Here is a 24,870-nt window from a genome sequence, read left to right as displayed (position 1 = left end):
GGAAATTGAACAAATATTGATATGAATCAATAGACTGTTTGGAAAACAAGCTCTTTCCTTCACTCACCCATTTAATGGCGGCCACAACCAGATTGACATAATTGGTGTTTTGCTGGATGTATCTGGTAATCAGCTCAGTAAGTTGCAGAGCATCCGGGGAGGCAATGATGGTTCAGTTGTGGAGCAGGAGGTCAGACTTGCAACCATGTGCAGGTGCAGAAGCTCACAATGCACTTGTATGCAGACTGCAGCTGGCCAGCAGGTCACCACAGAAAATTTGGTGCAATGCAGTCCAATATTTTCGATCTGTTACAGTCATTAATCCAAAGCCCCAACCTGGACCAAAAGGCTAATTTTGGAGACCATAAGATCATAGGATCAGCATTAGGCCAGTCGGCCCATTGAGTCTGCTCTGCCATTCGATCACAGCTGATCCACATTTCCCTCACAACATCCTTCTCTTTGTAACCTCTGGTGCCCTTACTAATCAAGAACCTGACAACCTCTGTTCTAAAAATACTTTATGTCTTGAATATGCAATGAATTCCAGAGATTCACTTTGGAAATTGATATTGTTTCCATCAATGAACAGACAGAAGTCCTTGAAAGATTGTAAAGAATAGCAGAGCAAATTTGAACAAAAATAGCAAAGAAGGCAAAACAAATAATATGATAGTCTGTGTATATGTTGGAAGGGATTCAGGCTTAATTTAATTAATATCTGTGTCACTTCTGCACTGGGCAAAAATAACACTTTGGCTACTCCAGGATGTAGAGTTTCAGGGAGAATTAAACTGATCTGAGGACGTACATATTTGGTGTTGATATTTGATGTTTTCATTCAACTGGCAAAAAACGTGTGTGTGATTTGAAAGAAGGAATCGGAGCTGATTTGAAATGAACACCTATCTCGCAGATATTAAATACAGAGCACTGTGACTGAAGATGCAAATCCCAATTTGTACTTTCCTACATAAGATTCCAGGAGAAGTTCTTTTTGGCTCACCTTTATATTTTTTTATTAAATAAATCAATATTGGAATTTCATTAAAGGAAGATAACAGAGCAGGTGTTACGGGGGTTTGCTGAAAGACTTTAAATATATCAACAAGAGACACTTGCTTTGCAAGTTGATAGTGGAGTTTGATAGGTTCTTGATTAGTCGGGGCGTCAAAGGTTATGTGGAGAAGGCAGGAGAATGAGAATGAGAGGGAAAAATAGATCAACCATGATCGAATGGCAGAGCAGACTCGATGGGTTGGATGGTCTAATTCTGTTCCTATGACATAGTTTTATGGCATGGGACCCATTTTGGAGGTGCAATATGAGAGTATAAGCATGTGGTATGGCAAGTGACATGGTGACTTGTACATGTAGGTGTTTTAATATAAATATTTTGGTAGGACAAATCAAAATAGGACGTACAGGGTAAATGGTAGGGAATTGAGGAATGCAGTGGAACAGAAGGATCTGGGAATAACTGTGCATTGTTCCCTGAAGGTGGAATCTCATGTGGATAGGGTGGTGAAGAATGCGTTTGGTATGCTTGCCTTTATAAATCAGAGCATCGAGTATAGAAGTTGGGATGTAATGTTAAAATTGTACAGGGCATTGGTGAGGCCGAATCTGGAGTATGGTGTGCAGTTCTGGTCGCCAAATTATAGGAAGGATGTCGACAAAATGGAGAGGGTACAGAGGAGATTTACTAGAATGTTGCCTGGGTTTCAGCACTTAGGCTACAGAGAGAGGTTGAACAGGTTGGGTCTTTATTCTTTGGAGTGTAGAAGGTTGAGGGGGGACTTGATAGAGGTTTTTTAAATTTTGAGAGGGACGGACAGAGTTGACGTGGGTAGGCTTTTCCCTTTGAGAGTGGGGAAGATTCCAACAAGGGGACATAGCTTCAGAATTGAGGGACAAATGTTTAGGGGTAACATGAGGGGTAACTTCTTTACTCAGAGGGTGGTGGCTGTATGGAATGGGCTTCCGGTGGAAGTGGTGGAGGCTGGCTCGATTTTATTATTTAAGAGTAAATTGGATAGGTATATGGATAGGAGGGGATTAGAGGGTTATGGTCTGAGTGCAGGTAGATGAGACTAGGTCAGGGAGAATGGTCGGCGTGGACTGGTAGGGCCGGACAGGCCTGTTTCCATGCTGTAGTTGTTATATGGTTATATGGTTATATGCCACCTCCACCGCTTGTAAAAATCCTTTGCATTGGTATTCACCCGAGCCAGGCATCACCCTCGATTCTATGCACCTCTCATTAGTCAGGCCATCAAAAACCAGGCATGGCTGCTTGCTGTAAGATAAGTTGTAACTGTTTTATTCCTCACGAAAATCGAGGGTGAAGAAATGCCAATAGAAATAAAATAATTAAACGGGAGAACCCACCATCCTTGGTTAGGTCAAAAAGTTAGAAGTTTGTCTGGAGATTGCGCATTCTCCCTGCGAGGACATGGCTTTCTGTTGGGTGCTCTGGTTTCCCCCCATATCCCAAATATATATTGGCAGATCAATTGACTGAATGAACCTCGTATCAATGAAGTTCACTTTTAGATAGGCACTTGGAAGTGAAGGGAGTAGAGTGAAATGGATCATGTCCAGGCAGATCAGTTTAGCTTGGCATTATGTTCGGCACAAACATTATGGACTGAAGGGCCTGTTCCTGTGCTATACCGGAACACTGTATTCTATGTTCGAATGCTGGAATATCTGGCAGTAAAAGGTTGAAAGCCCTCTTTAGGACACTATCCTAGAAATAAAAAGAATATTTGCTGATTATTGCTTACTGTTCAGGTTTAATTGGAACTCCTCAGAGAAGGAAGCCATCCACATCTGCCAACTGTAAGATCAGGACAACAATTAGACTTGTGCGTTAGGTGGCAAGTATCATACATGCCACATTAATGCCATACAATTACCAAGTCCAACAAGAGAGATTCTAACTACCTCCTCTTGTTTTTCAATTTCATTTCCATTGCTAAAATTCTCACCATAAACATCTTGGGGATCAACATAACTTTAACTGAACCAGGACCACAAATGGCATGGTTATAAAGATCAGATGCCAGGTTTTTTTTGCAGTTATTGAATGGCAGTTTGTTTTAATTAAGTATTTTCCTCATTCATTCAGACACTTGTGAAGATTGTGATGGACTATTCTCCACCTCACAGGCTGAATAAAGTTCCAACAACAGTCAAAGTAGCCTACTTCACTTCTACCCTTTTCCTCATTTCAAATGTTCACTCTTCTGCCACTGGCTTACTGTGGCTGCAATGCCTAATGCAAACCATCTACAAAATTCACCGCGACAATTCACCCCCACAACATCTTTCAAACGTCTCTCAAATGCTGTCGACTGGCCAGAAGGTCAAGCATGTGGGAAAATCAACAACTACAAATTTACAAAGTTACTTAATTTCTTCAGCGTCACTAAATTGAGATCTTTAAATACACATCTGGAACGTTGTTTTTATCAACTGATGCAGTCTTTCTGGTTAGGTAATTCTTGACTAGGCCTTTATTTGCAATCGCCATTTGAAGTTTCTTTTTCAATTATCATTGAGTAACTTTAAAAGCAGTCAGGACAGCAAAAGTTAAATAGTTTGGTGCAAATGTCATTATTGACCTACCAGCAGAACCAAAGGTTGCAGTATCAAATTCATCTTCAAAATGATTTGCAATAACTATCTCCAAGGCAGAAACATAGGATACTGCAGCACAAACCCAGGATATTAGGTTGATCAAGCCTGCACTCATGATTTATTCCATTTGAATCGCCTCATTTAATCCAGCTCTCTTTCTCGATGGCTATGCTTTTTTTTTTAATATTCTTTTTCTCCATGCAATTTTCTTTTACATGAATTTATGAACTTGGCCACAAATTTAATGCATGAGGAAGTAAATGAAAATTAGTGCAGCATGAACTTGAAATAGATGCAAGGGAAATTACTTTACTCAAAATGTGATCTTTGTGTAAAATAATTGATGAAGTTAAACAAAAGTGGTAAAATTTGAATTACTTGATGGTACATGAAGTTAGACACCAGTAGGTGGCAAAACTTACATTCTGGTTAAATCGTGTTTTGACGATATCCAGTCAGTTAAGATTTTCTATAAATCATACGAGTTTGGACATTCAAGGCCATAGAATATAAATTTGGGCCTCTTGCTAAGTGGTGCAATCACATACCTACAATGCCACCATTGCACGACAGAGGATGATACCACAGGAAAAAATACAATTTAATATGAAAGAATGCCATAGGAAGATTACAGTAAAATAAAGATACCATTTGTGAGTAGTAAATAGTATCTATATTTTATAGTCTTTCCTTTGGCATTCCTGCATATTAAATTGTATTCTTTCCAATGGTATCATTCACAGTGCAATGTTGGCGAATAGTGACAGTGTCACCATCAGTACAGCTGAACATTCTGGGCCATTATCATAATGCTCCCTTCATTGGAAATTTTCTTGCAAGGCCATGTCTGACAGAAAATTTAAACAAACCAGTATTGGATTAGGGAGTAAATTAAATTATAAACAAGTTAAGATCTCAATTTTTTTAATTTGGTTGATGAATAAGAAATGTTTATCCTGGAATGATCACAGTCAATTTTTACTGTTATTTTGCAGGAAAAGTCCAAATCAGTTCTGAACTCTTGCTAACAAGAGTTGTAAGAAAATGGGTGTTTACTACATTATTGTGATTGAAGTTCAGTAAAAGGCAATAATTTAACAATCAGGCCAATGGGTTTTACCTTCACTTTCTTGCTTAAGTCTGGTATAAATTTTGAAACATCTGTGATATTACCATTTTTATAATTGTTCTTGTTCCTATTAATAGGTTTGCTCCACGTCACCTGCAGTCAGATCTATGAAAGAAAACAAGTGAGAAAAGGTAAAGATTGAAAACTGGCAAGTGAAAGCACATTATGTTTAATGGCCCTTTTATATTTCACTGTTGTAATGCTTGGGTACTTGTTAGATATTGATGTCTTCATTCGTCAGTGCATTGACTATGCATTATTTGGTTGTCTTCTACCAAGGACACATAGAATATGAGTACAGTAACATTACTTCGACATCAGGGTTTCTCATTCTAACTGAGGTCAAACTGATGAGTTACCTTTTGTCCCCAAGTGCAATATCAGAATGGTCAACAAGATCCCAACAAAAGAGATATGAGGGAAAATCTATTCAGAATTCAGCCTGAATGCGTGTGTCAGATAGTTGCTTGATGTACTTCGCTCCAGATATTGGATTTCCTTGACATCAATGCAATCAATGGGGCGGCACAGTTGTTGCCTTAAAGCACCAGAGATGCAGGTTCAATCCTGACTTTGGGTGCTGCCTGTACGGACTTTATACCTTCTCCTTGTGACCACATGGGTTTCCTCCAGGTGCTCCGGTTGTCCCCAACAATTTAAAGATGTACAGGATTGTAGGTCAATTGGCTTTGATAATAATTGTAAATTGTCCTTGGTGTGTTGCATAGGGGTGATCGCTGGTCGGCATGGACTCAGTGGGCCAAAGGGCCTGTTTCCACACTGTATCTCTGAAGTCTAAAGTAACGACTAAACTATTGGGAAAAGGGAACTATAGATAGCCTGTCATGACCAAAATCACATCCCTACATTTTAAAGACCATGTAAAGGATCAGAGCAACAAAGTTAGCAGTAATAATCTGCTGAAAAGTATGCAGGGTAAATGGAAACTTACGAGAATTTAGAAAAATGTACTTTCATCTCCCTGCCCCAATTGTAGCCAAAATGTAGCCGGAGAATCTCTATAAGAAAGGACTTGCAACACTCTTTGACAGCCTCATAGGCAACAGAAACAGGAAAGCAGATAAGTTCAAACAGAAAAATTTGCCAACATTAATGAGTATCTGAGATTTTAATCACTGTTTTCAATATTTTCTCCGTGCCGCCTACTTTGATCAAGCAAATCTGTTCATTTGCCAGAGATCTGACCTTTCAGCTCCTCACCCTGAACACACTCACTCTCCTTCCCTCTGACAATTCATACATTATATCTCCGATGATGAACATTGCGGTGCCACTGCTTGCCAGCAATCCAAACGACCTGGTTGAGATGGTGCCTAGAGATTCACGACAGTAATGCTCTGCCCTATCATTTAATGGCAATAGACTGGGGAGCATATTGCTCAATTAAATCTAAAATTAATTTTTCATTGTGATTACTTATTCCAGTAATGAGCCATAATTATTCTGACTATGACCTTATTCTGTCTTTTAATATTTTGGCCCCAATAATGTTTTGATCATGATAATGTATAAAGGATTTAGACCAATTAAATAAGCTAAGAAATATAATCTAGACTTTAGCACGGATAAATGTAAGATCATATATAATTCAATGAGGATAATAGGCATTGTTTAAAGATCCGGGAGGAGAAAAGACTATTTTGGCACAAATTGCACTTGGTCTCATTGATACTCTCCCCTTAAAGGATGACACTAATATTTCAAAGAGAGTTGGATAGCAAGGGCAAAACAAAATAGACCAATTAAATAGAATTAAAATGATCGTCAGGTTGTGGACGCATGCTGTCCCCATCAATATTGATAAACTTATGATGAGTTGGAAGATACCATTAGACTGATGAACCTAAAATGAATGCAAAAATAATCAAGATAGCAGGAGCAGGGCCTCACTCACGTGTTTGTGGATTTGAACAAATACTAAATTGTTTGAATGCTCTTTCAAATCAACCAGTGTAAACCTGCAATGTATGCAGCTGTCACTTGAATAGTAAACAGAGTCTCCTGCAATTATTTGTGACCCCGATTCCAAAATTTGTTTGGGGTATTTGAAACCTACTGTCACTACGAGTAGGAAGGAAATGTGGATGCTGGTTTACACTGAAGATAGAGACAAAAAGCTAGAGTAACTCAGTGGGTCAGGCAGCATCTCTAAAGAAAAGGAATAGAAGACATTTCGGGTTGAGACCCTTCTTCAGAATTCAGACTGAAGATGGGTCTCAACCCGAAACGTCACCTATTCCTTTCCTGCACAGATGGTCCATGATCCACTGCATTGCTCCAGCTTTTTGTGTCACTATTAGTCACTGGAACCACACACAAACTGTGGACTCCATATACATGTGATGATGATGATGATGATACTTTACTATCATTTGTACACAGCTATGTGCAGTGAAATTCTTTGTTTTTGCATACAAAGTACACAAAAGAGTTGCCACAAAGGCACTGACAAAGTTACAAAAAGTACTCATGCCTTCGTCATCCGCCCCATGCCGGGCCCCCCTTTGATCTCGGTGCCCCCCCCCCCACGCCGGGCCCCCCTATGTTCTTGAGTTCTCGAGTACTAAAGAGTAACTGACACATACACTGTGCATTGACAGATAACCAAAGAAAGATTGTGTGCATCCTTCCTATCCTACCTGAAAGTGTTTTGAGATTTTGAAGCCTCAAGCTGTCCGTTCCAAGAGTAAATATTTCTTTTTTTCCAGCATGTTAAACAAATATATCGTCTCTGTCTACACAGCAAGAATTACTAAAAGTTGCCAATGGTTGTCAAAAGTTGCAGTAGGATCTTGATCGGTTGGCCAGGTGGGCTGAGGAATAGAAGATGCAGGTACATAGTTTGTTGAAAGTGCCACCACAGGTAGATGGGGTAGTCAAAAGTCTTTTGGCACATTGGCCTTTATCAGCTAGAGTATTGCATTTAGGTTGGGAGGTCAATTTGCAGTAAATACAAGATGTTGGTAAGGCTGCATTTAGAGTATTGTGTTCAGTTCTGGGCACCATGTTATAGGAAAGGTAATGTCAAGCTGGAAAGGGTGCAGAGAAGATTTACGAGGATGTTGCCAGGACTCGAGGGCATGAGCTATTGAGAGAGGTCGAGCAGGCTAGGACTATATTCCTTGGAGTACAGGAGAATGAGGGGTGGTCTTATAGAGGTATACTAAATCATGAGAGGAATTAGATAGGGTAGACACACAGAGTTGCTTGCTCAGAGTAGGGGAATCGAGAACCAGAGGACATAGGTTTAAGATGAGGCGGAGAAGATTTAATAGGAACCTGAGGGGGTAGATTTTTCACACAAAGGGTGGTGGGTGTATGGAGCAAGCTGCCGGAGATGGTGGTTAAGGCAGATACTATTGCAAAGTGTTTTGAAACATTTAGACAGATACATGGATAGGACAGGTTTAGAGGGATATGGGCCAAACACAGCCAGGTGGGATCAGTGTAGATGGGACATGTTGGTCGTTGTGGGCAAGTTGGGCCGAAGGGCCTGTTTCTATGCTGTATTACTCTATGAAATTAGGTTGTGAGGGGCAATGAGAGTGGGAGCTTAAAGCAAAGCACCTAGAGATAAAGTACCAAACAAACTGATGTCATCTCCTCTGGATCTTGGTGATTGATGGTTGGCGTGGATGGTGGGCCAAAGGGCCTGTTTCCATGTTGTATCTTTCAATCAATCAACCAATCAATCAAACCCAGGGGATTAGAATGTTTAACGATGTGGACAGAAAGCGGATGTGGACAGAAGGGTCTGCACATATATTGCTCATACTTTTCAGCTGACATTTTGCATTGCCAGGATTAACATTTCGAAAAACATGTGGGAGCTTTCTCATAATTTATTGCACTGCTATTTGTTTTAAAATTACTTGCACGTCCCTTGAATGCCAGGGGCTACAGTGTTTCCTTGCGCTGAGTGCATTGACTCTGATTGTTGACGCAAGGCCTGCCAGGTAATATTAAGCTTCTGCTCCTTTAGTCATGTTCTGCAAAATTTGCCTTGTCAGCACAGGCAGCGTGTCACGGCAATCTGCTTCCAATATATAACATATTATGGAGATGGATGAGGGATAGCACTTCACTTTTAAACACACATTTACTGCCTGTAACCAGAAGGTGCTGATGTTATTGCACAAAGCAACCAGTAATGAAATCTGAAGTGTCTTATTGTAATACCCCAAATAAAGTTACCATAATTTGATTCATGTTATTTCTATTCATCTTCAAAATACGGGGGGAGAGTGCCACTAAGAATGAAGGGGTCTCGTTGGGGGGGGAGGGCTGGCAGGTAGTGGTTAGGACATTTCGGTGAACTTTTGTCAGCACCAGTCTCTTGAGGTCTGCTGTATGATCTTATTGGGTTGTACGCACAACAAATCATTTCACTGTATGTGACAATAAAATATTATTGAAACATTGAATACCAATCTATGAATGCAATGGAATAATTTTATTAAATACTAGACCAAGTGGACCCGTTGTGCCGAAACCTCTCCTGCATTGGTGCAGCACCCCCTCCCTGGCCCTCCTCCCCCACCTCCCCCCTCCCCCCCCCCCCAGCATCCCCCTCAACCCCCCTTATCCTCCTCCCACCCTCCATCCCTCCCTCCCTCCCTCCCTCCCTCCCTCCCTCCCTCCCTATGAGATAGATTTAAACTTTAAAATGTGAATACAAATATTACACCAATTTCAATGAAACTTCTTCCATTAGCACCAAATGGTGAGTAAGGTGGGCCTAAAATTGTCACGCTATCGTGTACCGTATTGGCTGTAGTTCAGGAACAAACAAACAAACAAGAGTTTTAGTATATAGATTTCTAGGTTGCTTTAAGACCTATGATTTACCATTAACATCACCTTTTCTCAAGTAGTCAAACATGAAAAAAAGATTTTTAGAGTTTCGATTCAAAAGTCAATCAGCATAGAAACACACCCATCAGTCCATTATATCCATGCTGACTATAAATTGCCTCTCCATATATAGCTCATTAACCAGCACATAGTACATAGCCTTTTAATGACGGCAAATTTTATGCTCATATCGGTACTACTTAAATGTGGTCAGAGCAGGTCGGCACTGGTAGAGTTGCTGCCTTACAGTGCCAGAGACCCGGGTTCGATCCTAACTATGGGTACTGTCTGTACAGAATGTGTACATTCTCCCTGTGATTGCACGGATTTTCTCTGGGTGCTCTGTTTTCCTCCCACTCTCCCAAAGACGTAGATTTGTAGGTTGATTGACGTTTTGCGTCGGGATCCATTGTTCAGAATCAGTCTGAAGAAGGGTCCCATTTCAAAACATCAGCCATCCATGTTCTCCAGAGATGCTACCTGACCCGCTGAGTTACTCCAGCACTTTGTGCCTTAATTTGCACCTGCCTTTGCTCTGCCAAATTACAATTGTATTTGTATTACCCTGGACACTGGATTTAATTTTCTTCAATGTTTTAAGCGGCAATCCTTTAGCCATGTTTAAAAATAAAGTGAAAAATTCTGTTTGTTGGAAATTGAGTGTAAGGTGGAGGAGAACAAGAGGAGAAGGGAAGAGATGGGGAGGGTGTGAGAATTTAGAAAATAGGTTGTGTTATAAGGGCGACAAACCTAATTCTGAAGGTTTCCAGGGTAAACCAAGGTGCCAATTATGCTCTCTAGGAAAGAAATGTTCTGAAAAATTCACTTCATGCCATGAGTGGTAAAAATTGGAGATCAGGGGTGGAAGGACTCATGAATTGTTTCAGGAAACAACTAAAATCCTTAATGGGATAGGACCATTCCAGACCATCCTTTCTCTCAAATGTATTCCCAACAAGGCTTTGATTTTTTAAAAATAATACAGAGGCTCATTTTTCCCTTCCCTGAGCAAGGGTTAGATTACTTAAATATCAGCATTGCAAACATGTTTTATTCACAGCCAGAATGTTCAGAGTTTGCTTTTAAATTAGTGTGGTACTGTTTAAATAGGAGCAAGCCCATGAATATTTTTGCAAAATATGAAGCTCCTTCATGTGTTCAGCTGTGAAATATTTAATTTTGTTTTCAATTTAGATACAGAAAAACATGAAAAATATATTGGATAAACTTTGCCTTCACAGTTCACTAAATGTATTGGTATAAATCCATCTGGTGGTTATTGAGTGCAATACAATAGGGAAAAAAAATCCATTTTGCAATTGTTGCTTAATATCTGCAACATTGTGACAACAGAGATACTAATAGGCAATCTTTTGTGATCTCTCTTCCATTCAGTTGTTACATGAAATTATTTTTGATCAATGCGACTATAATTCTTCACATTAGAGATATGTGTATTCCAGATATGTGTATTACGGAATCTGTATTCCAGGTTAACTTTGTTTTCATTTTCTTAAAATGGGTTGACTTTCTCCAGCACAAGCACTTGCCCGGTATTCCCAGACTCCTGGAAGATTTGTGCCAGAGTTCTTCCAATTTCATCCCTTGGTTCCTCAGAGAATTTTGGATCCATTTTACCTCATCAGGTCACACAATTTAATGGGGGCCATGACAGTGGTAACATAAGTGTTATTATTACAGACAGCCTCTGCACCTGCCTCTGGCTCCTTTGCAGTTAATTTAGCCATCTCCTCCCTGTCAAAGGCTAAGGCAACAACAAATCCGACTTTTGTAGTTTGTGTGACATGATTTGGCATTAGCATGCCCTTTGCCAATCCCATTTGTAGTCAATCTATTTCATCATTTCATTTCTCATTTTAACTTAAAAAAAGTCATCTATCTCTTGTATTTGTTGTTGTTTCATTACACTTACACACGACACGCTTGGTGTTCAATGTTTCATTACACTAAGGTATTTTCTTCCATCGCCTTAACTGATTTTTTTTTCTCTTTCTTTTGAATTGTCTGGTACATTCATTCAACTAAACAAATCTGCCATGTCGCTTGATATCTTTGGTTTCCATAAATATACATTAATGTATGAATTCTTGTGAAATATAGACATATTCAAAGCTTTAAGCCTATTTTTGACTAAATGTCTCAGGCTCATAAGGATTTAACTGTTAACATTTGGAAAATTTGTTTGTATTTTATAGCTTCTCCCTTTCTTTTATTTATAAATATGTTCACATTTTGATCGCACTGTTTAAAGCCTCACAATCATGTCTGTTAGAGATTTGATCTTCTCAATGTCGTCCAAACAATAATTCAAGTTGGAGCTTAATGTGCAAGCATATTTTTAGGCTAGTTATTTCCTTTAAAGATTTTTGATCTACTTTGTACTTTCTGCTTTTTGTGGTTATCTTAGATGTTCCTTTGAAATAATGGGGCTACTTTGTTAGTGTCCCAGATTGATATGCCTGATTTACAATAATTATGACCAGGCAGAATGAGTCATCAGCGGAGAATGTGAAGTGCCTTTGAAGTCTGCTCCTTTACAGCAGGAATCATAATCTTCTCCAACATTAATTCTGCCTCATTTACTGGAGCTGGTGCATAAAATGGAAGATACCTTTAGTTTAGGGGCAATTTTACAGAGGCCATTTAAACTACAACCCCACCCATCTTTGGGATGCGGGAATTTGTGCGTTACTATTGGCCTTGGTCAACTACTGCTAGTATGTAGGGAGTAGATGTAATAGTGTGACATAGAACTCATGTGAACAGGTGATCGATGGGTGGCATGGATCCATTGAGCTGAAGGGCCTGTTTTCATACTCTACTCTAAGCTAAACTGTAAACTAAACTGAACTCCAATGTAGTATGAAGTTGTATGACACATGTCTGTGTATATATATATATATAGCCAGGAAACAGGCCCTTCGGCCCACCGAGTCTGCATCGACCAAAGATCTTTGCACACTGACAATATCCCACACACACTAGGGAAATTTACAATAATACTAAGCCAATTAGCCTGCAAAACCGTACATATTTGGAGTGTGGGAGGAAACCGGAGATCCCGGAGAAAACCCATACAGGTCACAGGGAGAATGTTCAAACTCCATACAGGCAGACAGCCCTAGTCAGGATAATACACTGGTCTCTGGCCCTGTAAAAAAAGCAACTCTACTGCTGCGCCACTGTGCATATTATATACAGTGCCCTCCATAATGTTTGGGACAAAGAGCCATCATTTATTTATTTGCCTCTGTACTCCACAATTTGAGATTTGTAATAGAAAAATTCATGAGGTTAAAGTGCATATTGTCAGATTTTAATAAAGGTGATTTTTATACATTGTTGTTTCACCATGGAGAAATTACAGCTGTGTTTATACATAGTCCCCCCATTTCAGGGCACCGTAATGTTTGACTTGTATACACTGGAATTTAGAAGGATGAGAGGGGATCTTATCGAAACGTATAAGATTATTAAGGGGTTGGACACATTAGAGGCAGGAAACATGTTCCCAATGTTGGGGGAGTCCAGAACCAGGGGCCACAGTTTAAGAATAAGGGATAGGCCATTTAGAACAGAGATGAGGAAAAACTTTTTCAGTCAGAGAGTTATGAATCTGTGGAATTCTCTGCCTCAGAGGGCAGTGGAGGCCAATTCTCTGAATACATTCAAGAGAGAGCTAGATAGAGCTCTTAAGGATAGCGGAGTCAGGGGGTATGGGGAGAAAGCAGGAACGGGGTACTGATTGAGAATGATCATCCATGATCACATTGAATGGCGGTGTTGGCTCGAAGGGCCGAATGGCCTACTCCTGCACCTATTGTCTATTGTCTATTGGGACACATTGCTTCACAGGCGTTTGCAATTCCTCAGGTGTGTTTAATTGCCTCCTTAATGCAGGTATAAGACAGCTCTCAGCACATAGTCTTTCCTCCAGTCTTTCCATCAACTTTGGAAATTTTTATTGCTGTTTATCAACATGAGGACCAAAGTTGTGCCAATGAAAGTCAAAGAAGCCATTATGAGACTGAGAAACAAGAATAAAACTGTTAGAGACGTGAGCCAAACCTTAGACTTACCAAAATCAACTGTTCGGAACATCATGAAAAAGGAAGAGAGCACTGGTGAGCTTACTAATCGCAAAGAGACTGGCAGGACAAGGAAGACCTCCACAGCTGGTGACAGAAGAATTCTCTCTAGAATAAAGAAAAATCCCCAAACACCTGTCCGACTGATCAGAAACACTCGTCAGGAGTCAGATGCGGATTAGTCAATGGCCACTGTCCACAGAAGACTTGATGAACAGAAATACAGAGGCGACACTGCAAAATGCAAACCACTGGTTAGCCGCAAAAATAGGATGGCCAGGTTACAGTTTGCCAAGAAGTACTTAAAAGAGCAACCACATTTCTGGAAAAAGGTCTTGTGGACAGATGAGACGAAGATTAACTTATATCAGAGTGATGGCAAGAGCAAAGTATGTAGGAGAGAAGGAACTGCCCAAGAACCAAAGCATACCACCTCATCTGTGACACACGGTGGTGGGGACATTATGGCCTGGGCATGTATGAATGCTGAAGGTACTATCTCATTTATCTTCATTGATGATACAACTGCTGATGGTAGTAGCATAATGAATTCTGAAGTGTATAGACACATCCTATCTGTTCAAGTTCAAACAAATGGCTCAAATCTCATTGGCCGGCGATTCATTCTACAACAAGACAATGATCCCAAACATACTGCTAAAGCAACAGTTTTTCAAAGCTAAATAATGGTCAATTCTTGAGTGGCCAAGTCAATCACCCGATCTGAACCCAATTGAGCATGGCTTTTATATGCTGAAGAGAAAACTGAAGGAGACTAGCCCCCAAAACAAGCAGAAGCTAAAGAAGGCTGCAATACAGGCATGGCAGAGCATCACCAGAGAAGACACCCAGCAACTGGTGATGTCCATGAATCGCAGACTTCAAGCAATCATTGCATGCAAAGGATATGCAACAAAATATTAAACATGACTACTTTCATTTACATGACATTGCTGTGTCCCAAACATTATGGTGCCCTGAAATGGGGGGACTATGTATAACACTACTGTAATTTCTACAAGGTGAAATCAAAATGTATAAAAATAACCTTTATTAAAATCTGACAATGTGCTCTTTAACCACATGTGATTTTTTTCTAATACAAATCTCAAATTGTGGAGTACAGAGGCAAATAAATAAATGATGGGTCTTTGTCCCAAACATTATGGAGGGCACTGTATACTATATAGTGCAAAGACAAAAACAACATCCCCCAAGTCTATGTAGTTCAGAGCTTAGTTGAAGATCGTAGTGTTTCATAGCCTGATGGTTGTTGGATACAAATATTGCTATTTCTAACATAATTTTTGAGCATAAATAAGACCTGTTGTTGGTGTTTCCAATGTATTCCAAACTGAATGTTGTCAGAAGAGTGCAAGAACACAAAAAAATAATAGCAGGAGTATGCCATCAAATCTCTAAACCTGGTCTGCCATTCAATATAATAAAGGCCAGTTTATGCTGGCCTAAAGTCCTCATCTGTGTCAGTTTCCCATAGCCTTCAATTCCTCAATCATTCAAATACTTATCTATTACCATGATAAATATTTCAAATTATCTAACCATCACAACCCTCTGGTTTGGCATTGGTCTTTTATGTCATGCACACTGTGGCAGTGAAAAGCTTTGTGGGCAAGCTATCCAGTCAGATCATACTATACCTGAGCACAATCAGGCCATACACAAGTGCAACAAGTAGTTCAAAGAGAAAATTACCACAGCGCAGAATACGATGTTACTGCGTTATAGCATTACAGTTATAAAGAAAATGCAGATAGAAAATAAAGTGCAAGAGTTGCAATGAGGTAGGTTGAGAATGTTGGGACACCTTTAGTTTATGAGATGGCTGTTCTGTAATCTGATGACAGCAGGAAAGAGGTTGTTCCTGAATCTGGTGATGCATGCTTTTAAACCAATGAATCTTCTGCCTGAAGAGAGAAGGTAAACATAAAAAATAGGTGCAGGAGTAGGCCATTCGGCCCTTCGAGCCAGCACCGCCATTCAATATGATCATGGCTGATCATCCAACATCAGTCCCCGTTACTGCTTTCTCCCCATATCCCTTGATTCTGTTAGCCCTAAGAGCTCTATCTAACTCTCTCTAGAATACATCAAGAATACATCAGGGTAGAAGAAGGAGTGACTGGGCCTAAATGGTACAGGGGCTGCCAGACCCGCTGAGTTACTCCAGCATTTTGTGTTCTGCAAAGGATTTCTGGGACTTCACTATCTGAGGAGAATTTTTTAATGGGCGCTTTGTGGTGTGTCAAGAAAGGCACAACATCGACTGTGGTCTGCTCCAAGAATCATTCACATCTGATGACTATGGCGTTGGAGAAGAAATGGCATTGGATAGTGATTGCACGGGGCTGGATTCAAAAGGAGGAAAATATAATCTGCAGCACAGCACTAAATGAAGGGTAAGAGACCAGAGAGAAAGAAAGAGAGAGAAAGTGAAAGAAATTGAAGTATGGATTTAGGAGGGATATTTTTGCAATCAGGCTATCTTCATTCACACTAGATATCTTGTAACATTTATAGCGCTCTGTAACCTATGAGTCTAGCTTACAGGTACAGATTTCATCAGGTCAACAATCTCATTAAATATTAAAGCATTCCTCCAAGCAAAGTTCATAAATCTAACAAAAAATGTGGCTTATATTTAGCTGAGCTTTGATTTGAGTAGTTAAATAAATGTTTGCAATCTGTTCGTAGTCCATGAAGATTTACTGCATAGTTCACTTTGGTTAGCATTTAGCTTTCAGTCATGCACTCTATCTCTATCACTCTTGTTGTCAGTGAATGTCAAAGCATTGACCAAAATGTACGCAAAAATGGGCGGGAAGTATTTGAGTTGCATGGGTATTGTGGAGAGTAGAAATCTCTTCCATTTTCCACAACACCCATGTGTTGGGTGAAACAGTGGCATAGCTGGTAGAGCTGCATCATTCTGCTGCCTGAGCCTTTTGTCAACAAAGGCTGAAAGCTTTGAAAGTGTCCACATTTGTGAAGGAATTATATTATAAAGTCTTTCCATGGAACCAACGATATCAAACTTCAAGTCACTTTACTTTGGTTGAATGGGAGTACTGAATGAGTCTACCAGACAATTCAATAAGAAGAGAAAGAAAAGAACATTTAAAGCGATGGAAGAAAATAACAGATTAAACATTTAACGAGTTAGATTATCTTTCTGTTTTCTTTTTTTTAAATTAAAAAAAAATTTTTTTTTGAAAAGCATATGTACAAATAGAAATAAAAAAAACACATTTGTTACAGAGTTCTTACATAGCTTCAATTTTTAAATTTTTGAAGCGAGAAAGTAAAAATTTAAAAAAACTATAAACTTGGGGAGAGAGGGTTAAAAAAAAAAAAAGGATCTAACTATAAAAATTAAAGGGAGTAGATCCGGGAGACAATAACCACAGTTGTACATCCAACCCCTAACTCAAGTTTCAACTTTTAATTTAAAATTTTTATTTTAGTCCTGTGCCAAACCCATTTACTTTTCTAAAAATTCAATAAATCTTTCTGTTTTCAAACAAATTTGAAATACATGAGATAGATGACTTTTTTTAAACTTACAAGAAATAAATTGGAACATAGAGCAGGATAGCACAGAACAAGCCCTTCCATCCACAATGTCCATGCTGAACTTAATGCCAAGATCAGCTAATTTCATCTGCCTGCACGCGATCCATTTCCTTCCATTCCCTGCATATACATTTGCTGATCTAAAAGCCTCTTAAATGCCACTATCGTATCAGTCTCTACCATTATCCCTGGCAGCCTCTTCCAGGCACACACCTTACCCCCTCGGTCATGGCTGACCATGGGTGATGCAGCCTAGTTGGCTGCTTGCTCCACACCTCGGCTAGAGCAGCGTCGCTTGTGGCTGAAGAGACCAATGGGGGAGTGACACACCACCCTTTGTATAAAAGGGATGGGGAAAAACTGGAAAACACAAAAAAAATGAAAGAGACTGAAAATTAAAAAATGACCAATTTTCAAACCTCCTTAACATAATTAATAACCCAAACTATAAATTGACACATTTATAATTGTTCATTTTCTCTGCAAAAGAGTTTTCTTGGGAATCATCAACACTTATCGCATCATTGAAAAAGGTACTTACATCGTTAATGACTAAATCTAATGTTTCCTCGTGAGTTTAATTAATTGTAAATTTAGAAACTTCATGAAAATCACAGGGAGTTTGAGCATATGATTCTGATGAAGCAAAGGGGAAAGAGGTATCTCAAATTCTCTAGCAACATGTGGTGGTTGCACACTAATAATGTGTATCAATCTCTTCCAATCTCTTCAAGCTGGAAAGGGTACAGATAACATTTATGAGGATGTTGCTAGGACTAGAGGGTGTGAGCTATAGGGAGCGGTTGAGTTGGCTGGGACTATTCCCTAGAGCGCAGGACGATGAGGGGTGATCTTATCGAGCTGTATAAAATCATGGGAGGAATAGATTGGGTAGATACACAGAATCTCTTGTCCAGAGGAGGTGAATCATAGGTTTAAGGTGAAGTGGAAAAGATTTAATAGGAATCTGAGGAGTAACTTTTTCACACACATGATGGTGGGTGTATGGAACAAGCTGCCAGAGGAGGTAGTTAAAGCAGGGATTATCCCAACATTTAAGAAGCAGTTAGACAGGTACATGGATCGGACAGGTTTGGAGGGATATGGACCAAACGCAGCCAGGTGGGACTAGTGTAGCTGGGACATATTGGACGGTGTAGGCAAGTTGCGCCGAAACGCCTGTTTCCACACTGTATCACTCTATGACTCTATGACTCTCTGACTAAGTTATATCATACTGTTAATTTACAGGTGTCAGAATTGGATTAGAATTTTGCCCTTGGACTAAACTTCATCTAAACTTTTATCAAGTCCTCATTTTTTCACTAGCCTCATTATCCTTATTGTACTTATTTAGGTCCTTATATTTGTATGATCGCCAGATTCACAACACTGCTAATAGTTTTCCTCATACACAAGTGGAATAAATAAGTTCCTGGGGCATTTGTCAACTTGGCTGAAAGGTCAAGAGATAATTTTGAAAACAAATTGGTCTAAATTATTGCTATTTGGCTGGTGGCATAGCCAATTGTTGAATTTCTGACCTTCTGAAATTAAAGAGGACTTTGCAGAATGGACTAGTTAAAAGTGTAAGTGTTATCATGTTCATCACTATAGTAACTAATTGACAGCTAAGCATTTCCTGCAGTTACCGGAGTATAGTTTTGTTATGAATTGATTTGATATTCAAGTGACATTTGTCATGGTCCATTCCTTTGGTTGGTTGCAACAAATTGGGCCAAATGTGCTGCTGTTAATGACCTTTTCACATTATCTCTTGCATGCTGTAGGAACCCAGAACATAATGGCCATACATCACAGGCAGTTAATCAACTAGAAAATTCATTTACTGAATGTCAGAATTCTCTTGTAGATAACACTGAATGACTCTCATGTTGAATTTGCAATAAGGCACATACTAACTGTTGGAGCCATTTGTGTTGGTGCCGGCTGCATGGCATATTATATTATTTTGGCTAGATATCTTGCCGTATTATTTTGGACACTTGGGGGCTGTTGTGAGATGAATGCATATATGGCCATAATGTACTGCGAGGATCCAGAACTTGGCAGTATATCTGGATTCACAGGGACTGGGAGGAGTTAGACACGGAGGAGTTTGGTTCAGATCTGCGACGAGAGCTGAAAGCTGACGGGGGAACAGAGCAACCAGCTATGACTTGAATGTGAAATAAGTACAGCCTGGTGTGTTCATCTTCTTGTTTAAACAACTACTTCAATAAACAACTAATTAAACTGAAAATACGTTTGGAAATCTCTCTGTTGGTTTGCATCAAGATCGATCACTCTCACTCCCCGTGGAGTAATGGCAATTAGGATAGCGTTTATTCTAAAGGACTGAAGTTGCCATTACACTAATAATGACCATTTTCAATAATATTCAGTCATACATTTTAATGTTTGGTGCATGGAAATGATTCTTAGAAATGAAACACATAAGCAGTGGTTTGTGTCGATATCTTACATTTCTAATGCCTATTTCTTCGTTTTAGTCCTTTTTAATCTTCCTGTATCAGCACTGTGATTTTATAGTCAACGTAATGATAATATGATCTGTTCAATTTTGACTTCCATCGTTAGACACACCATATTTTCATAAAATCAATATGCACCTTGTTTATACTAAGATACAGTTGTACTCCTACCCCATAACTACTACTCCATCTACTAACGTCTTTGAAATGTCTAATATGCAGGAATAGTACAGCACAGGAACAAGCCTTTTGATCCATAATGTCTGTGCCAAACATGATGCCAATTTAAACTAATCTCCTCTGCCTGCACACGATCTAAATCCCTCCATTATATCCATGTGCTTGTCCAAAAAAACTGAAATACCCCATCAGATCTACAGTATCTCCACCACCACTCCGGCAGCAAGGTCCAGGCACCATGTACAACAAAATTGCCTCACATATCTCCTTTAAACTTTGCCCCTCTTACCTTAAAGCTATGCCCTTTAGTCTTCACATTTCCACTCTGGGAAAAAGATTCCGACTGCTCACCCGATCTACTACTAATTTCTATCAGGACTCCGCTCCACGTCTGCCATTCCAAAGAAAACAATCCGAGTTTGTTCAATCTCTTCTTATAGGTAACACCCTCTAATCTAGACAGCATTCTGGTATAACCTCTCGTAAGTAAGTTGAAAATTATTGTATTTGGATGTGTATGATATTTTCTATTTAGTAGTTGGTGTATTTAAAAAGAAATTGAAGACATAAATTTATTCTAATTACAAGCAAAACTAAAAGACCAGTTGGGGCATCAACCCGATTGCAAACAGTGGCAGCTCATCCATACAACAAGCATTTTATTACTATTACACCATCTATTATTTTTCTAAGTAAGGCAAAAAATTATTAAATTTGGAAAACCTACTTATCTTCTCAGGTAATCACGATAAATTCAGAGATTAAATGGGTGGGATATTATCATTAAATCCATTTACACTTTACGTAGAGATTTCTGCCACTCTGCATGGGGAATCCAGCTCTCTTAAGGATCAACAAACTCATCAGGAAGGCTGGCTCCATCCTGGGGGCAGAGTTGGATTCATGTGAGGTGGTCTTGGAAGGGAGGATGCTCCTCAAACTGCGGAGTATCTTGGACAATACAGCTCACCCCTTCCATGACACACTGGTCAACCTGAAGAGTACCTTCAGCAACAGACTGGTTCCACCAAGATGCTGCACAGAACGCCACAGGAGATCCTTCTTCCCTGCGGCTATCAAACTGTACAACTCCTCCCGCTTCTGTCGTGGGGTGACTCCCATCCCCCCACCCCCTCCCCAATCTTTGCACATCCCCAGTCCTTTCCACTTGTTACTTTAATTTCATGTTTCATGGAATTTTGTTTTTTATGACTGTTGGCGGATCAATTTCCCTCCTGGGATAAATACAATTATATCGTGTTGTATCGTTAAGGCAAATGGAGATGAACAACCACCATCTTATCTGCTGGTTTGTTCCATAGACTAATTGTGTACTCTTGCTCAGATTGAGTTTGTGCTCACTCATTTTGGCCACCAACTCGCATGTCGAACCCCTATAGTCCCCAATGACAACCTGTAAAATGAAAATAATCTATCAGCATAGTCATTGCCTTGTTCATTCATTATTCTATGTTGCTATTGGAGTGTTTTAAATGAAGTGCACTCAAGACGCTTAACTCTAATTGAGTCACTGAGGTTTTTCAAGCCAGCAATCATGTTTCTTGCTTTACTAAAGTCCTTATCAAAGGACACTGTTTACTAACTTATAGAGGTATATAAGATCTTATAGAGGTCTATAAGATCATGAGATGAATAGATCGACCCGTTATGTCACCCATTGAGTCTGAAGAAGGGTCTTGACCTGAAACGTCACCCATTCCTTCTCTCCTGAGATGCTGCCTGAGCCGCTGAGTTACTCCAGCATTTTGTGTCTACATTCGATTTAAACCAGCATCTGCAGTTCTCTCCTGCACAGAATCTCTTGCCCAGAGTAGATGAATCGAAGACCAGAGGACATTGGTTTAAGGTGAAGGGGAAAAGATTTTAAAGGAATCTGAGGGGTAACTTTTTCACACAAAGGGTGGTTGGGGTATGGAACAAGCTGCCAGAGGAAGTAGCTGAGGCAGGGTCTATCCCAACATTTAAGAAACCGTTAGACAGGTACATGGATTGGACAGGTTTGGAGGGATATGGACCAAATGCTAGCAAGTGGGACAAGTGTAGATGGGACATGTTGGCCGGTGTGGGAAGGTTGGGCCGACGGGCCTGTTTCCACACTGTATCACTCTATGACACTATAACGATGATTGTAATCATGTATTGTCTTTCCGCTGACTGGTTAGCACACAACAAAAGCTTTTCACTGCATCGCAGTACATGTGACAATAAACTAAACTAAACTAAACCTGAGGAGGCTGACACTGGCACAGTATTGCGTCTCAACAGATTCTCTGCCCCAAGAGTGGTGGATGCCATTGATAGATACAATGAGATAGATAAATATTTGAAAGATCAAGGAAATGAGGGTTGTGTGGAATTAGCATAGAAGAGGAGTTGAGGCTGGCATAGATCAGCCTTGATCATATTGAATGTCAGGGCAGTTTGAGTAGCATGATGGCCTACTCCTGCTGCTGATTCCTTGTGTCCTAGATGCCTGATCTGCTGAGTAGCTCCAGCATTTTCTATTTTCGCCTCAGGCTTCTAGCATTGGACACCCTTAAATTATCTTTATTTGGACTTTACCAGACTTTATCTTGCACCAAACATTATACCCTTTAACCTGTATCTGTACACTTTGGATGGCTTGATTGTAATCATGTATAGTCTTTTTGCTGATTGGGTAGCATGCAAGAAAAAAGCTTTTCACTGTACCTCGCTACATGTGACAATAATAATAAACTAACTAAACTAGCATTTAAGTAGTGTAAGAAAATAACTGAAGATGCTGGTACAAATCGCAGGTATTTCAGAGTCTGAAGAAGGGTCTTGACCCGAAACGTCACCCATTCCTTCTCTCTTGAGATGCTGCCTGACCTGCTGAGTTACTCCAGCATTTTGTGAATAAACTAGCATTTAAAATCCTTTTGCAATTTTCAATATTCTTCTTGTTTTCCAAACCAGAAATAGAAATAATGTCAAAATAAGGTCCTTTGATTCAGACTGGCATTTTATTAATAATCAGCTATGGCATATGAGTTTCTGCATTGATCTTTAACATTCAGCGATCGCTGCGCATGCACAAGATCTGGTTCTTTACTTGCAGTCGCAAACCAAATTTTTATTCCTCTAAATAGTCTGTAATAGTCAGTTAATCTAAATAGTCAGTAATTTCATGATCTGTAGAGGGTAACAGGAGGTTTACCAGAATGATGCCTAGATTAGAGGGTTCATGAAAAGACAGGCACTAAGGAATACATAAATTCTAACATACTTTTGAACGTCCTGCTGCAAACAATTTTGTTGGAATACTGGTATCATGTTCAGAATATGTACACTTTGGAGGAATTGGGACTTAAGGTAAGGAGCAGTTTTATCATCAGCAACAGCCTTAAAGAGCTATAGGGAGTGATGGTAGCAATTGATGCATCAAAGAGGCAGACAACAGGGTTTACAGTCAGAGGTGCAGTCTCCTTGACATTATGCTTCCAATAGCTGAGTGTATCACATCAGAAGGGTAGGCTTTTGGTAATTTGTCTCCTCTCATTTTAGGGTCTACACATTATCAATGGATGTCAGGTAGACTGCTGGTCTCAATAATGTGTCTCATTCAAGCCTGGATATAAATGCACACAGTTATGTCAGGGTGATTGTTTGCCAGGAAAACAAATGGTCTTAACTCTGAGTGAGTGTTTGGGCTTGTACCTCACAGTTTCAGGGTGTTATTCGGAGTGACATTGAGTGCCTGTACATATTCGAGATTCTTGTCTGTGTGCTGCAGTCAGATTGAGGAACTATTTAAGAGAATCATTGCATATTAACAGTCTGGTTACTTCATTCATCTTAGTGATTCCATATAAACCTCCTTTTTAGTTTCCTCTCTCTTGTGGCAATGTGTGCAGTCCAGGTCAATGAGCCATATTTGTAAACTACATAGAGTTGCTTCAATTAATGTAGTGGTGGATAGCCGTTGTGCAACCAAAAGAACAGCAGTGCTGGTTTAATTCAAAGTTTCTTTATATTTTCTGGTCAAGTACGTGTGAGAATGTTTTGTAAATAGAAGTCTAGCTGCGAAAGATGAGGAAACACAAATGCACAAATTAAGATAATGTGAGGACTTACTTGATAGCTTCCTGCTCAATGCCATTTATGAAGAGTTACCATCTTTACTGTAACTGCATCTCTGCCCTGTTATTCTGTCCCTCCGACCAATCTCCCCACTTGTCAGTTGCCTCCTCTGCCTCGCCATGTGTTAGAATGTTGGGACAGATTGGCTTTGAAGTAATCTGCATGGTGGCGCAGTGGTAGAGTTGCTGCCATATAACACTTTCAGTGCCAGAGACCCGGGTTCGATCCCGACCACAGATGCTGTCTGTACGGAGTTTGTACGTTCTCCCTATGACCGCATGGGTTTTCTCCAAGATCTTCAGTTTCCTCCCACACTCCAAAGATGAACAGTTAATTAGCTTGGGTTTGTGTACTTGGTATAAATGTAAATTGTCCCTAGTGTGTGAAGGCTTATGTTAATATGCAGGGATCGCTGGTTGGTGCGGACTCTATGAGCTGAAGGGCCTGTCTCCGCTCTGGATCTCTAAACTAAACTAAAGAGGCTACAATTCCTGCGCATGGTTGCTTTCTCGGTCAAATGACCCTGTCACTTTAACCCTGCTCTCCTGCCTTCCCCAATCACTGAAACTCAATTAGCCACAATCAGATAAATTCTTTGCACCATTACAATGATTGGTAAAGTGCAAGAGAAGAACTCAAAAGTCCCACCAGCCTGCATTTGGCCCATATCCCTCCAAACCTAAGATAGACACAAAATACAGGAGTAACTCAGCGGGGC

General features: G+C 39.9%; 1 protein-coding gene across 15 annotated transcripts in view; it reads left to right on the top strand.

Moving 5' to 3' along the window:
• tenm4 (teneurin transmembrane protein 4) overlaps window positions 1–24,870 on the top strand; it is a 1,451,267-nt gene that overhangs the window by 327,539 nt on the left and 1,098,858 nt on the right. For all 15 annotated transcript variants that reach the window (XM_078402642.1, XM_078402641.1, XM_078402643.1 and 12 more), the window contains one exon: window positions 4,852–4,905. The gene's annotated coding sequence lies outside the window, so the exon portion shown is untranslated. The remainder of the gene's footprint in view (window positions 1–4,851; window positions 4,906–24,870) is intronic.

The sequence above is a fragment of the Rhinoraja longicauda genome, chromosome 7 (genome assembly GCF_053455715.1).
Source record: "Rhinoraja longicauda isolate Sanriku21f chromosome 7, sRhiLon1.1, whole genome shotgun sequence".
Classification (NCBI taxonomy): Eukaryota; Metazoa; Chordata; class Chondrichthyes; order Rajiformes; family Arhynchobatidae; genus Rhinoraja; species Rhinoraja longicauda.
The sequence above is the reverse complement of the archived record's forward strand: the minus strand, read 5'-3'. Positions and strand labels throughout refer to the sequence as shown.